General features: G+C 32.1%; 1 protein-coding gene across 2 annotated transcripts in view; it reads right to left on the minus strand.

Annotated features, from left to right (window-relative positions):
- Positions 1–17,464, minus strand: part of LOC124367625 (somatostatin receptor type 2-like) — a 186,597-nt gene that overhangs the window by 81,786 nt on the left and 87,347 nt on the right. For both annotated transcript variants that reach the window (XM_046824598.1, XM_046824597.1), the window contains one exon: positions 3,017–3,050. The gene's annotated coding sequence lies outside the window, so the exon portion shown is untranslated. The remainder of the gene's footprint in view (positions 1–3,016; positions 3,051–17,464) is intronic.

Here is a 17,464-nt window from a genome sequence, read left to right on the forward strand (position 1 = left end):
GGATTATCAAAACTAACAGATTACAGAGAAATTATTTGTGTGTGTGTGTGTGTGATTATAATATTGTAAAAGTGTATATATATATATATATATATATATATATATATACATATATATAAGTAGACCTCCCGCAGAATGAGCGCTAACATGGGCTCTTATGGAGTTATTTTAACATGGGCTCTTATGGCGATATTTTAGCATTGTCTCTTATGGGAGATACATTTCGGTGTTTCCTAACCACAGACTTCCTGTTTTCCGACGACTTATCTCAACCTAGACTTCCTGTTTGTCACACACCTCTTTATCTCTGACTTTCTGCACTGCTTAACCACCCGTCCACAGGTCCCGTATCAACGCCTATTGACACTCACCTTTTTGAGTACCTTAACACTCGCACCCGCGTATCTGATGGCTCCTACCGGAGTCCGACACTGTCCTACTACCTCCCATACTCCGAGCCAGACGTAACGCCCATACCCCGGATTTTGACCGCCTAATCTTTAAGGGCCATGCACGACATATTCCGTCACCCATCTTTTCGAGTACCGGAGCGCATGAAAAACCACACCCACATTTCTAACGGCCCCTGCCCAAACATTTCGATTGCCTCCAATACTTAGGGCTCTTAACCACATATATTGCCCACACTGTTATTTATAACACTCCACTCCAGGACCTAGCCGCCCATCTATACCCCCGTCTCTTGCAGACCTACACCTGAACAGTCCCTCACAGGGTTCCAACTTATACCCAAATCGGTACTCTGACCGCCTACCTTTTATCGGATGAATGATGAACTTTTAACCGTGTGCTTTCACCCTGCCGAGACCCTACACTTTTCGATTGCCTCCAGTACTCCTAGCCGAGCATATCGCTCTTACCCGAATTTTGACCAATTTACAGTCCAATGTACCACATAAGATTGCAATAGCCCGTCTCCCGGACTTGCTAAGACCTGCACCTGTATTTCTAATGGTCGCTACAGAAACCTCACACTATCCTATTACCTCTCATACCTCGGCTCTTAACCACGGACATTGCACATACTATGATTTCTAACTCCCCGACCTTTACGTGTGTATAAGCCTATAGCCTCCCACCTCTCTCGTGTACCCAAGCGTCTTCAGGCCCTCATCTGCACACTCGTATAATAATAATATAAATAATATATATATATATTATTTACATTAGATTTGTATAGATAGCAAGAGCCTTATTTAATTTCAATAAACATTAAATCGCAAAAAGTAATTTATATTTATGTTTTATATATATATATACACCTATAATACTAGAACCATTGCGAAGAGTATTTTTCAGATGTTCAAGAGGCAATATTTCCTTTTATAGATTAAGGATATATGACACCACAGTTTATAGTATCGTTACATACAGTCTATTAAAACTGTGTTAAGGATATATTTACTGAGACAGCCACAGTACGTGAAACAACCATTGTAAATATTTACAAGTCTTAAAACAATATACGTATGAGAAGGCGCATGATTATATCGCTTCTCGTTTTGACGGTAAATGCCAGTGTATTATAACCATCACATCAAGTACGAATCTTACGATGTAATACGTATTCCAAAATTAATGTACTGTAATTAATGAGAGGCAACCTTGTTTTGCGTTAATGTAAAGGATAGTTATTTACAAATTATTCTTCTTGGATATTCTCCTGATTATTTAAAGTCATAATTTCACTATTTAGTATTGTCAGTTATCAAGAAATTTGGCATACCGTTTTCGCACAATCCATTTCTAGTACCAGTCAATATACAAATTCTACTTGAAATAATTTTACTTCATTGAATAGAGATAGATATATCGCATAAATCGTAAGTTACAAAATATCTTCAAATGTACCAGCATATATTTGCAATGTTTTGTCAAAATATGGCTGTGAACAGCCACACAAAAATATTTATGTTGCTTGATTTAAAATAATGAGTAGTTGTCGGACATTTTTTACAGTTATGTATAGTGCTTTATAAAAATAAAGCACTATATATCGAGGATTAGAATGTATTCTCATACTGAGTGCGAAACAAACTATAATAAACGATACACAGAAATTACTTATGTATGGCGATTACCTCTCAAAAGTCAATGTTGTAATGAAGTTGGTTCCTGAGTAAATTGAATAACCACCAACTACGTCACTTTACATAAGTCACAATTAAACACACATTCAGTACAACCAGAGATGTTGAGAGACTGTGCTTTATTTTTAACAATGTAGTATAAACAATTTTGAATAGATATGGTATACTTTAAAAGTCACCTATAGCCAATAATACAATTTAGGAAAGGACGTTTAACTCGTAAAATTTAGCCGCGTAAGTGAAACCAATGTTTTTACGTGGTTTGGAGCAGAAAACGTATATAGTAGTCCTGTCCAAGACTCAGCTTGAAAACATTACCAATATAAACATTTTCCTTTTAAAATATTTTAATATAAAAATATTTCTTCTACTATTGGTACCAAAACGGATCTGAAGAGGGTAAATGTAAGCTGGTGTTATACTCATGTTCAGGTTACAGAGCCACACGTGACTGGGGTAGCAACGTTCAATCTGTCGTCTCCACTCGCACTTCCGTCCTCTGTGGGGATCATTTATCTGTCGTAATGTTTAACAGGTGCAGCTTTTGACATATTGAAGATCATTTATTAGATCAAATGATTTTGAAAAATAATAAATAATCCCGTGTATTTTAAACAGAAAGCTTGTTAGCATTATATGTTACGTTAAATTAGAACTAGAAGTAGTTATATTTATTTATATTTTTAACGAAACATATTTTTTACAGTTTTCCTTAAATTCTTATCAGTTTGTTTTAAAAAGTAATTAGTTTAATGGTTTGAATGAATTGAATGAATATTGGAAGACAGGAAATAAGCTTTGAATTCAAGTTATAAAACAAAACCATATCCCTTAAGCAACATATGCATTGAGCATAATTTATATAAATAAAGAAATAAAATATGGTTATTTCCATATTTACTTACCAAAAATTATTTGTAGCACCTCTGACGCTTATGTCTGAAACACAAAACACGTGATGTAAAGGTTGTAATTGGTATATCCAAGAGAGTTCATATACCTGCAACTAGAATATATACTGTTTAAGGGAAAATCCCTTAATATATATATATATATATATATATATATATATATATATATATATATATATAACTATATTCCAATAGTTATATATATATAACTTAAATAATGCAAACGTTTTTTATTTTGCTACTTACATGATGTGATAGTAAATAAACACAATCATTAACTACAATAATTGTTTCAACACCATAAAAAATATAAATAATATTGCACACTATAACGTAGTTCAACTATTTAAAGATAAACATTTATATTGCTTGCTTACTGCATTAATAACAGTTGTGTTAATTCATAAACTTGACAGTATGGGTCTGTTGAGTTAATGTGTAATAAAATTTAAGTAAACTGTTTAGGTTTCCATTTTGTTTAACATACGGAAAAGCATTGTTAACTGGGCACTGAGACTGTTTTTTGGCGCTTAATTGTAGTTCATATACGGGTTTCACCAATTTTGCAAAACACAATTGCGTACTAAAAACGTGAATAGCGATAAAAACATTTCCTTGGGTTTTTATAAAACTAATTCCCAATAACATGCTATATTGTAAATAACAAATTGTATAACATGTCATAAAATGTGGTTAACGGCTGTAACAGAACTTGTTATTCCGGTTATAAGCTTTTTGCTGCCCATGTTTACAGGGAACATGTTTTTCGAGTTATAAAGCGGCTACAGTGGATTAACCGCAGTTGTGTTTAGCGCTGTGTAGACACAATTCACCTGGAAGATTACAGTGTTGATCCACACGAGAGACAGTGAGTTAGTATACCATAATAACCTGGTATATCTTTTAATACAGGTTGGAATGATATCATACTACTTATTAATTGAGAGCTATATTACAAAAAATTATGTGTTTCTAAACCTACATAATACACCAACATGGTGGACAATTTTTACAATTTGTTGCATGAATGGTAAAGCCTGATTGGTAGAATGTTATTTAGTAAATGAAGTTGGAGGATGTAGTTATAATACGTATGGATATTTATTACATTTATACGTTACAAACCCATTTCCAAAAAAAAATAACCATTTGTTCATAGTAATTAAAATGGTTTTTTATTGAAAACTTATAGCACTTAACGTAGTGACACGAGGATTAAAAGTTAAAAATAAAGATTTTTAGAATTTTTTGATACGTAACTGTTTTGTATGTGGTTTAATAAACCATATATTTATATTTTATTCATAAAAATTTATTACATTTTTTTGAACAGAAAATTATGATTTTATATTAAACAGTTGTTATAATATGAGGGGCGCAAAATAATATGTAAACTAAGAATGGTTTAAAAGGAAGAATATATAACTTAAACATCTAAAAAGATTTCCTCTTGAATATTTAAGAAAGCGACGGTGGAAACTTTATTAATGGGTAATCTGAAACACTCCAGCACGTGGCATGAATATTAACCATCCTGCCATTCAACCACGTTTACTACTGTTACATTTGTCTTTCAATCCAATAGTGAATGAATCCAATAGTGTTTTTGTTTCCAAAAAAACCAATTAATTTGTAAAATCACCTAAATATTTCTTTAAAATTACAAAACACTATGTTAGTTGCAGATATACAGAAAAGAGATTTAACATTTTTATTTCAATGCCTAAATTTAAAATTACCTAAGAAATCCACAATCTGTACTAGGGATAGACTACTCGCGATGAAAACCTTTCCATTAATTCGTTACGAATTACAAACTGAGTTACGCAAAAGAATTGTATCAGTATTACACAGATGTAGGCTTAAGGCAGTTTCCACTTCTCGTTTGTATATTGTATAGTTATTGTTCACTGAGGCGTGTTAGCTTGTTTCTCCGCTCGTTTGTTCGCTCTTTGCCCAGAAGCAGTTGTAAATTGGGTAAATATTGGCAAACAGTCGGGTCAGTTGCAGAGCGAAACATCCAGAACCTAATAGTTCTAACCACTACATTGTATTACAGCTACTCTATTCCGCCTTTAAAATAAATATTTGTTAGTTACTTAAAAAGGGAACATAAATTTTATCAATATAACTTAACGCATCTTTTACTGGCATTAAATTTGCATTGGTAGGGATCGTGTTTATTTGTGGATGTTTTGAATTCTACGTATGGGTGTAGTTGAATAAAACTTTTTGGTGGTGAAACACTGAATGTTTATCAAAAACATTTCATAAATGTTTAGATGATCAAGACACATTTTTCATATGCTTCATTGTGGTATGAAAATTCAATAATATGCAATAATAAGAATAAAAATGCTTTGATATATATATATATATATATATATATATATATATATATATATATATAAATAAAGTAAATGCATATATAAAAGTAAAAATTAAAATTAAATTATAAATTACATTATTCACATAGGTACCTATAGAATCAAACAATACATTTTAAAATAAAACAATTAAAGTAAACTTACCATACTATGGGTTTTACAGGTTAAAATATTGTTCAGTAGTTTACTAATAATGGCAACAAAGTTGTTTGTTTCATTACTAGGTTCACTTATAGTGGTTAGAGTAAGCATCGGATTTAAGTTGCTTAAAAAAAGGAACTTTTTCTGTAGTCTAAAAAAACGAACGTATATGTTTTTAATAAAAATTGCAAAGCCAACAAATTAGAAATATATTTTAGATTTAATTTACAGCTGAATAATATGCGTCAGTGGTTTTATTAATGTATCCAGAAACTTTCTATTAAGTTGAGGAAATACACTCTGGCAGCGGAAAATTAATAACATATGTATGTCACCTGGGCAGTGCACAGTTTATTCAGTTAAGTGGTTTTGCAGGCGCAAGGGGACCCGGATTTTTAGCTTATGTACAAATGATGCGTTAAGTAAAATTAATATTTTATAAAAAAGGATACATCAGGCAAATCACTGGGGATTATTCAAGCATTTATCCATTTCTTATAACCCAAGTTTTTTTTCTGAAAGCATGCGACTTAAATTATACATAAATTCACCATTATACTGTTACATTAAAATCTTAATATTTTCACTAATCTGGCGTAAAAGTATTCTAATTTAATACAAATTAAAACAAGCTAAAAAACCATATTTAACGAAATTTATTCATTTAATTTATATTAACAGATTTTTCCATTACGTCTACGAAATTACTTTTAAAATAGACATGCCTATTAGTATTCAATCTTTATTAAAAAGAAAAACGAATTCGTTACAATTGTATATTATCAAAAGCAAAAATGTCATAGTTCTATATGAACTTGTTAATAACTTATAATTTTTGGTTTCGAAATACATAGTAGAAGGTACATCTAACTTCTTATTCCTTTAACGAAAATAGCACACTTTCCTTAGCATAATTATTCATTTGTTTTTATATATTTGTTTATATATACAGGAGGTCTTTAATGTATATGTTCATGGAATTTTTATTTTATATCTTTCACAACAAAATTATATGGACTTCAGATTTCCATGGAATTCATTTCATGTTTATTATATTTTTAACAAATAAGAATAGCTGTTTATTATTGTTAAAATCGTTTATAACTTATAATAAATGTTCAGCTCAATTCTTGGTGGTATGTTATTACCTAAGATATTTTTTCAAATTTTGCAGGTTTGTAATTCTTAGAGTAAAATTTATATTCTTTTCATGCTATCATTATTTATTTCAAAACTGTGTAGAATGGCTTTGCCACGTTAAACAATGACAAATTCTCTAGCACTTTAAGTAATGAATTGTAATAAGAAACTTTCGTCTCATATTTATAATGTTGTACATCGAAATCATTGGTTATAGTATGTTTTATGTACGACTAGGACTGAAATTAGGTGACTTTAAACTTTAAATTGGCCTTCTACTTCAGTAGAAAAAGTATTTAGATCTATTAAAGAACTTCAATCCGACTAATTATTCCTGTGATTTTTAAACGTATTAAATATCTCAAAAACAGTTCGAGATAAAAGATATTTATAAGAGAAGGTGGATTAAATGTTATTAGCATTCGAAAACAATACTAGATTTGTTTTTAAGGCTTTAAAAATTAAAAACCAAAATTCTACAGCTGCCACAATGGAATGAAATGGTGTATAAAACTCACCAACAGGTCTGATAAAAATATTCCAAAGGTCTATTTCTGTCATGAAATTTTGACTTGTCTCAGTATTACCATGGTATCACTTCCTGGTTTTGTAAAAATCAAAATATTATGTAAATATTGTAGGAACTTTGGAGTCATTTTCTGAAAAGTAAAAGAATGAAGTAGTGTTTTTGTAAAATTATAAATTCTATCAAGTTGAAAGTAAGTAATGCACCAGGCTGGCCAACACACTTAGACTACACATTTATAAGATTTGACACTAAGTGACAACTTTTTTAACTTTCACTGGCGAGAATTTACAAAGTAAGTTATGCTGCAATAAATTTCACATAAGTAGAAAAGTATAGTACGACAGACCAATCGTTGTTACTAATGTAATCGGACCATTTCGGGGTAAAAAGGGCTCGCCTGACAAGAACCATTAAGCACTTAACCTAGAAGAAGGCAGTAAATTGAAGAGGTTGAACGTGCCCCGAATAAATTGTGAGCCATTCCACAGATTACAATCCTTTCCAGTAACTCGATTGGTAAGTAATATTCAGTCGCTGCTTGTGAAAACACGTGACATTCAGTCAGCACAGCAGACGTTCTTAAGTGTACAGTCTCTATAGAATTAATTATTGGGATTAAATATATATTCCCTTATTATTGTTTAATAGTAAACAAAATTAATAATGTTCAAAGAAAACACTGTAATTAGTATCGTATATTTTGTTAAAATGGTGTTTAGTTATATCTACTTAACCGTGATTTTTCTTTTGAAATTGACCATATCTTTACAAATTAGCAGATAGTCGTGTACTACAATAATCATTATTTGTACGTATGTCTCATTTCGGGTTCTATTACAAAAGAAAACATTCACGATTTTATAACATGCTGGCAACATATAATTAACCACATCCGTTAAATTTTAAACATTTTAATAAAATATTCATTTTCTCATTTCAATATTTTTGTTTGATCAAATCTTCCCTCGTATATTATTCGGTCTATGTATACATTTAGGTTGTACCCAATTCTCGCGCAATATGCCTTGTGTCCTCTACATATGCTGTTGTGTTCTCTTTATTTAAAAAAAGGAGAATACATAATTAAAAATAAAAAGATTTTTTAAACTATGTCTTTAAGTGATCGTACCAAGAAACGAACGTTGGGAAGTTACCTATCATACCACGATTTATGGACCTAATAAAATTCTAGCACCGATATTTTTATTAAATTGCCTCAGGTTTAGGCTTGGGTTATAACCAAAATGCCGAATCAAACAAGATCGAACCCGGATCCGTGGAGTTGCCGGACAGAGACAAATATCACACAGATAACGGAAACCTTTGGTCAACTGCAGCTATGCCAGTTGTAAGCAAAAAAGTTAACGTTTTTGCGTAAAGTGACAACTGTGTTTATCTATACTTCATTTTAAATTATATTGGAATAAAGAACACTTGAAATTAAAATTAAATATATACGCTCTATCCTTTCTAATGTTGACATAATGTACCGTTTTTTTATAAATTGTTAGGTATTACAACTGATTTACTACTGACTTTAGCTCTCAAGACCAAATCGGAATACACATTTACGCTATCCTAATAACAATAGTATTTAAGTTTATTTTAATTACAGAATTAAAAATGTTTAACACTTTTTTCATTAATACAGGATATTGTTAGTATATCAAAGTACATTTCGTTAGTTAAAAAAGAATCATTGAGATTAATAGTTTCACTCTTAACAATGAGGTTCATAAATGTTAAAAAAATGTATAGGGGAAACTATAAAAACCATAAATAATGGGTTTTCTCAACATATCTATTCTAATACAAATAAAAAATAGATATCTGATAAAAAATTTTACATCACATCTAAGTACAGTGGACCATGTCTTACATAATTCTGTGGATAAAATACTTTATAATATGGTATTTGGGAAAGCCTGGATTACATTACAATCTAAAAGTAAAAATTTTAACTCTCCTCACTCCCCTTCCACGTATCCTTATTAAATACATTTGTTCTTCCGTATTTCGTAATAGTTAAACCCATAGGCATTGCTAATATAAGTTTAATATTCGTATAACTATATAGTTTTGCCATATATTGATTATAATATAATAATCATAGGATAATAATATATCAAATAATACTCTAGAAAACTTTTAACTGAAAAATATTAATAATATTTACTGTGATTCCTGATATGGAGTTACCATTAACAAGTAACAAATTATTAACAAATACATTTCTTATTTATAAGTTATATTATATATTTGTATACACGATAATTTTTTACCATAAGCCAAATACAGCCCAAGAACTGACAGAACAAAACATTTCCTTATTTGGCTTTAAGACTAGCCTTGCATACAAGATATCATATAGTTGCTACTATTTGGCCGATCACGAAATAAGTGTTCTTATTTTGATAAGAACAAAATAATTCCTTCATCAACAAGTATATTTGCATACAAAATAATATTTTACTGCCTTCATAAAGACACTCACGATGTAAGAGTGGAAAGCTTGTAATCATGCCTAAAGGTATGTAGTCAACTAACATTGCATATAGAATATTATGGTGCAGCCCTCATCAGAACACCCACAAGCGAAGAACGGGCAGAAAAAAAATGCTGCGGTGGACGTGTAGCCTTGCATACAAAATATCATAATGTTGCGATCATTAGACCGCTCAAGACCCATGAATAGACAAAATAGAGTAACTCCTTAATCTTAGTCGACATGCAGTTTGTTATGATAGTTTGCATACAAAGTATCAAACTGTTGCTATCATTAGGCCGATCACGACCCATGAACGGACAACATAGAGTCCTTAATCTTTGTCGACATGTAGCCTTGCATACAAAATGTCAAACTGTTGCTATCATTAAGCCGCTCACGTTCCATGAACGGACAAAATAGAGAAACTCCTTAATATTTGTCGAAATTTAGCCCTGCATACAAAATAGCATAATGTTGCTATCATTAGGCCGCTCACGATCCATGAACGGATATAAAATAGAATAACTACTTAATCTTTATCGACATGTAGCCTTGCATACAAAGTATCATAATGTTGCTATCATTAAGCCGCTTACCACCCGTGAACGGACACAATAGAATAATCCCTGTTTTTGTAGACAAATATTCTTGTGTACAAATTATCATTTTGTTGGTTTTATCAGGCCACTCATGACCCAAGAATAGACATAAAAGAATAATCACCTATCCTTTTTTGACAACTAGTGTTGCACAGAAAGAACCATGCCACTGCTATTACTATGACAATCAAGACCCAAGCATAGAAGTAATGGTATATATCCATAAATTTCTTAAAACCAGCTTTGCATTTAAATTTTAATGGTGTCGCGATGAACTAGTATATGAAATGAAACAACTTTTACGTCTTAAAATATACTTATTTTGAAATAAATATCTGAGTATACACACATCTATGGGATTGCTAATGGTCGAAAGGTTTACGTCTTTCCCCGTTATTCTGTATGAAAATATACTTGCAGAGACCAGCGGATCATAAGGGCGAAAAGCATAAGGTTGAAAAAACTCGGCCTCTCATGAGAAACACCAATTCCAGTCTTACTTCATCCCCACTGTTACAAATGGTATGGATGGTATACAAATAAATGAATGAACTCTTTATTTCATAGTTCACAACAAAATTGCATCTCAGTCACCTATAATAGCTTTCTACTATAATTTCATTCATCCTCTAAAAATACAGTGAGTCTCACTTATGCATTCAGTGTTAGGTGTTATTGTTCGCCAAGAGAAAATGGTCCCACCAAATGTGCACATAATTATTTGCGTACCCAGGAACAGAACCCATGGTCTTTGGCTAGAAAAGCTACAAACGTACACCTATTAAAGAATACAACACGATTTATTATACAGAAATTTTCTGGAATACAACCAAAAGTTTTTTATGTGATACAAGAAAATGAAGTAAACTGAGTGTACTTAAAAAAAAAAAAAAAAAAAAAAAAAAAAAAAAAAAAAAAACGCGGATAAAAAATTTTAAATTTACAGAATCAAAGATGAACAATGTGTGTTTTTGCAGTAAGGCTGTCAGATGTTGACGTTAAAACGTTGTTGGATTTAAATAATGTTTTATAGAAACGAGAAACAAACAATGTCACTCAGTAGACTGGTAAACATGTCAAAGGGTTGGATTGGCGTCGTTAGAACATTTCAGGACGATCGCTCTCCGCGGCTCTGACATTATTACCCGCTTGTTCCTCAAAAGCGGTGTTTTACAGCTAAAGGCTCGGTTCAGCAAACATACCTCTTCAGCATTCCAACAGATTTAAATGCGCATCGAGTTTTTTCACCAACAGTCACCGTTTGTAAATGAGTGAACACGTGAAGTTTCAACATTACCCTCAACGTTATTCACACTGTTAGAGATTACGTTATTCATACCTGAACACACTGTATTCAAAGTTTGGTGTCATTTAACACATCTTAGTTACATTTAATAAAATTGTATTTTTAACTAAGATATGTATTCTAATGTTCAGTTTTGCATTCCAATAGGTTGATGGTTACTATACACGTTTATTATTATAAGTGTGCAATCCGTTTCATTTGAAAACTATTATAATGTGAAAACTAAAGATATAAAAAGTTAAAAAAACTACCCTGGATCATAAAAAATTTTGTAATTATATAATTTTAGTGTCAGCCATTGTTAAAACTAATGGCAAACTCAAAAAATTGTAATGCAAAGACTAACTATTTTATGTCATGTAATAAATACAATTTACGACATTACTTATGTGTAATTTTTTAATTAGCAACAGTTTTGGAGATATTATTGATTTGATTGGACACAAATTATCCCTTTAAAGAGATTAATTGAGAGATGCACCGGCCGTTTTATCTGGACATTGTAGATGGATTGACCATCATAATAAAATTGTTATAACCAATAAATCCTGCAGAGTAATGGAGTACCCAATGAAATCTTTTACGAACCTCTTTTACTTATGTAATATAGTTAGAAAATCTCAGTAATTAATCCATTAGGCTACAGAGGGTTCACACAGAAACTCTTCATATATCTGAAAAATAAAAAAGTAAACAATAAAAAATAAGAATAAGAAATAAGAAATACTTTATTCCTGACTTTGTACAATTTTACAATAAATAAAATGGTGGAAATACTAGCCATCTGAACAAGTAGCGATGGCTAGTGCAAAGAAAACTTAACTATGTGTCTTACACTGACAGTCAGTCTACATAACTATCTTCTTGTGTTCCTGGTCGACACCACAGCACTCGCAATCTATGCTTGAAAAAAATAACTCTTTATACAAAAATAATATATACTTAAAAAAATAATAAACGTAAAATTAAATGAAAGTATTACACCACAGAATTGTTTCATCAACCACTTCTAAGTGAAAAAAGATACTCTATTTTACATACAAATTAAAATGTGGAAAATAACTCAATCTAATGATACCTGTTTCTATCTATTCTATATCTATATCTATTCTACTTGTTTTTAATTGCGGCTTACGATAAAATCGTAAATAAATAACTTACGTCATATTTAGTCAGTAACCATTTTCTAACTTTAGTCAAAAACTGTTTGCAGTTTTTATTGTTTATTTTAACGAAATTTGGCAATTGATTGTAAATTTTGGGGCCCAAAAAAATGACTCTTTTTGAAAATCGATTGTTTTACTTTAGGATGAGTGTAGAGCCCCTGAGCCACACTTCTAGTATTGTTATAGGCTCTGTCGATTCCATAATTTCCACTTCTATTAAAAAATATTTTTAAGACTTTGTAGACAAATAAATGACTTAAGGGAAGAATATTTAAGTGGTTGTATAATGGAGCAGCAGAGGCACGTTTTGGTTGGAAGGTAATTATACGCACAAAATAATTTTGCGTTACTATTAATGGATTAATGGACACTTTGTCTGTCCCTCCCCAGTTTTCAATTCCCTAGTTTAGTCTTCACTCTATAAGTAAAAATAAGGGGTCCGCATAAGATTTAAATTTACAATATTTCTTAAAAAGTATAATTTCTGTATATTTTTCCTGAGTTTTATCTGTAATTGTGAAGTATGAGTTTTCCATGAAATGTTATCGTCTATGTGAACACCATGATATTTAATTTGATTAACTTGCTCAATTTTAACACAATCGCAAGGTTGGATGCACTCATTAACGACGTGAAAATGTAAATCCGTGTCGAAAGACAACCCTCTAAGGTCAAAATTCACAATTTTGGTCTTGGAAACGTTAATTACTATTTTATTATTGTTGCACCAACTTCAAAGTGATTTGAGATCCTTTGTTATTTGTGTCCAAATGGGAGCGCAATGTTTATTTGTGGTACGAAGTGAGACGTCGTCAGCAAAAGCACTGATTTTTCCGTACATTGGGATATTTAATAGGCTGTTTATAAACACTAAGAGTAAAGAGGCAGAGAGCACGGACCCCTGAGGTACGCCTTTTTTTATTATTTTTGGTGGACTCAAATTTTGCTGAATACGTACTTGCTGTGAGCGGCCAAATAGGTAGCTTCTGAACCACATCATGGGAATGCCTCTTATCCCAGCTATTTCTAATTTTCCAAGTAAAATTTCGTGATCGACAAGGTCGCAGGCTTTAGATAAGTCTATCCCCGATGTTTTTTTCGCTATTGTTAAAACCCTTGTATACGCCTTCGGTAAAATCCACTATTGCCAATTCGGTATTTTTCCCTTTATTAAAGCCAAATTGTTTTTTACTGAACAAATTTTGTTTATTTAAAAATTCTAGGAGCCTTAGTTTCATTGCTCTCTCAAACACCTTCGATAGCACAGAAAGCAAAGCAGTCGGTCTATAGTTGTGTAGGAGGTCCCGCTTACCATTATTAAAGATCGGTACAACAATACATTGTTTTAATTTGGTTGGGAATTCCCCTGTTAAGAAGCTAATATTAACTAAATGTACCAATACATGACAAATTTCTGAAGCGATTTTCTTTAACAGCTCAACTGAGAGTCACTGCCCACTGATTTTTTATTCTTGAGAGATTTGATTATTTTAAGAATTTCTTGTTCACATACGGGATATAAGAACATGCTGTTTGTTTGGTAGACGCAACCAAATGCATCCACTCCACCAGTGTGGGGCAAGCCGGCCACCAGTGATAAGGGAGCGTTTATTCATTCATTTAAGGGGGAAGTATACATTGAACATGTTTGCCAATTGTTGTGGGTCGTCTACACTGTTGCCGTCACTGTCTTGAACACATGTTATCAGCTGCTTATCTCTCTTATCAGTTAAGCTGTTAATCAACTTCCACTGCTAAGCACTGTTACCTTTACACGCATCAAATAAACTTGAATAATATTTGTCTTTCGCCTTAGTAATATCTAAATTGAGTTTATTTACAAAATACTGAAATATCTTTTAATCCCTAAGTCATATGGCCTTTTTATTTTTATTTTACTTAATTTGTTTCTTCTTTAAATTTTATTCAAAAGGTACTCATTAATCCAAGGGCTTTTGTATTTTGCTTTTTGATATTTATATGTAATCAGTTTAGTCTCCTTACTACATGACAAGGCCTCTTGGATTGCATTATAAAACGCTGTTACTACAATGTTTACATTCAACTCAGCTAACATATTATTCCAGTTATAATCATTAAAAAATTCTTTACCTTTTCAAAATCGACTTTTCACAAGTTACAGTAAAACTACTATGTTCAGACAATCGGTTAACATTATTTACACTTTTAATCAACAAAGCTATTAAATTATGGTCAGTAATTTCGGACTTAAAGTTTCCTGATACAAATTTGTTTAGATTGTTATGTCTGATAAAAATATGGTCTATGCAGGAGGAAGATTCTGGCGATATTCTAGTATAATTGGTAATAAAGGAAAAAAAATCCATTATTATACATTAAAGAAAGATATACTTCTGCCTCTGCATTGTATTTTTGTATGCAAATATTAGCATCACCCAGATAAATTACATTTGTTGAAAGTTGATTTAATATAGGTTCTAGTTCTTGAATGAAGTTATGTGCAGTATGACTTTGTAGTCTGTAAATGCAAAATATATTAAAAATATAATTGGTTATTTTAAGCTCTAGAATTAAAATATCGGCGGAGGTCATTTTTATGCATTTGTCTCTGGTTCTAAATGTATTACTCGTACGAACGAATGCTATAATACCACCACTGCGGTATGTTTGGTTACAGTTTGCAAAACTAGAATATCCCGGTATATCGTACAAGTAAATTTCTTCTTCTAAAATCCAGATTTCTGATAGAACTATTAAATCTATTTCGTGGTCTAATTTTGCTAAACTGGCTAGTAATATGTCAAAATTTTGTCTCCATCTTCTAATATTTATATGGATGCAGCTAAATGTAATTTCAGAGGAGGCAAAATATCCTTGTTTAGATATTTAAATTTCAAAATATTATTTTCTGGGTCCATATGCTGAACTAATTATATACATGGCTGATTGTTATATGATGCAGTTATATAGAAACTATGTACATCTTTGTACTCACATGTCTCTGACACTCGCTTCACCAGTGATCTTCAATACTCTATCGCCGCTGTCCTTCCGTGCAAAGATCTTCCCGTCCTTGGTCCAGACGAACTTGTAGCCGCGGTCCCTTGCAGTCTCCTTGGTCTTGGAGAGGAGTTGCTTGTTTGCTGGTAAAAGGTGCTCATTGATGAACACCTTCTCCTCCGGCATCCTGGGGTTGATCTTGTCAGCTGTCAGGGGTCGTGTCGCCTTGAAGCCGTTGATCCACGTCTCCTTGTCTCGTCGGGACTTGAACTTGACGTCGATGGGGCAGCTCGCTTCTTGTTGTAGCTGGGGACTCTATGCGCCATCTCGACACTCTCCTCCTTCATCTCCACGTTGATGGCCTTGGAAATGTCACACAGCAGACTCTCCAAATCTTTATTCTGGGACACAGGAACTCCGCTAATTTCAATGTTAGAGATCCACGAATACTGTTCCGAGTCTCTCATTATCATCTCCAGGTCCTGCACGGCCGTGCGCAACTTGGAGTTTTCTTCACGCAGTAGTCGGGCTTCCTTTGCACTTTTCATTTCTTCCGTTATTTTATTCATTAATTCAGTGGCATTGTCCATTTTCTCTGAGAAAAATTCTAAGGAGGATTTGAAGTCTTTAAACTTTTTGCTGTAGGTTTGAAGCTCACTAAAAACTTCGTTTTTGAAAGAGTTCATGGTTGATATAAGAGAATCTTTAGTTATTACAGTTGCTGACGATTTTTTACTTTTTTACGGACTCCTTTTCAAGTCTGCATACATCGCACATCCACTCGAGTTTGGAACGAGTCTTGCTTGGAACACAGTTAATATGTATCACTGCACTACACTTCCCAATACACTTGATACAACTATTCTCATCGTCACACACCGGATTGCAAATGCTGCAGTTAGCCGACATAATTAGGCGAAAATGAACGAATTCACTGTAACGTCCAGTACAAGCAGGTTAAGCTAACCTGTACACAGCACGTACTACACTCAACCTTCAGTCAGAGCGCAGAGCGACAACGACCGGCCAGCTCGAGTGACTGATACAAGAATAAAAATGTTTGGAAAAACTATTTTATATCTGAAGGCAGCACAAAAGTATCGATTTTGCATTTAAAATGTTTAAGTTAGCTTGGATTTTGGCAAGATTGCTGACATAACAAACTTTTTTAAACCACATAAGTTGTTTTAATAAATATCTAGGAAAATCTTATATTATATATCTTATAGTTATCAAGCAAAACAGTTGGTACACTTATATCAATCATCCTGTGTATATGCACTTCCTTTAATCGTTGTATAAAGCGTCAGATTATTACTATTTACAAATCTTGTTGAACATTTATCATTAGATATTTCTTCGTGGGTAATGTACGTACATATCCAGAATAAAGAATTTGAAAACGAGTAAATAAATTTTACGAAAATATTCATAATTCATACATTACATAACTTATTCCAAGTTTGGTTTCAATAATGATCCTTAATAATCACCACATTGACCCAGAATATCAGTTTAAAAGTATAAATGAACAGTTAGTGATTAATAACATCTATTCTAAGCATAAAAATAATCTAATTCACGTTGAAAAAATGGTTGCTTCGTCAAAAACATAAATTAGGAAAAAAACTAAACCTGAACTTTTTAGTTATTCGTAAGGATTTTATACTTAAACTTGTTTCGCTGAGCGAAAGCGAAAGCCTG

The sequence above is a fragment of the Homalodisca vitripennis genome, chromosome 8 (assembly GCF_021130785.1).
Source record: "Homalodisca vitripennis isolate AUS2020 chromosome 8, UT_GWSS_2.1, whole genome shotgun sequence".
Lineage (NCBI taxonomy): Eukaryota > Metazoa > Arthropoda > Insecta > Hemiptera > Cicadellidae > Homalodisca > Homalodisca vitripennis.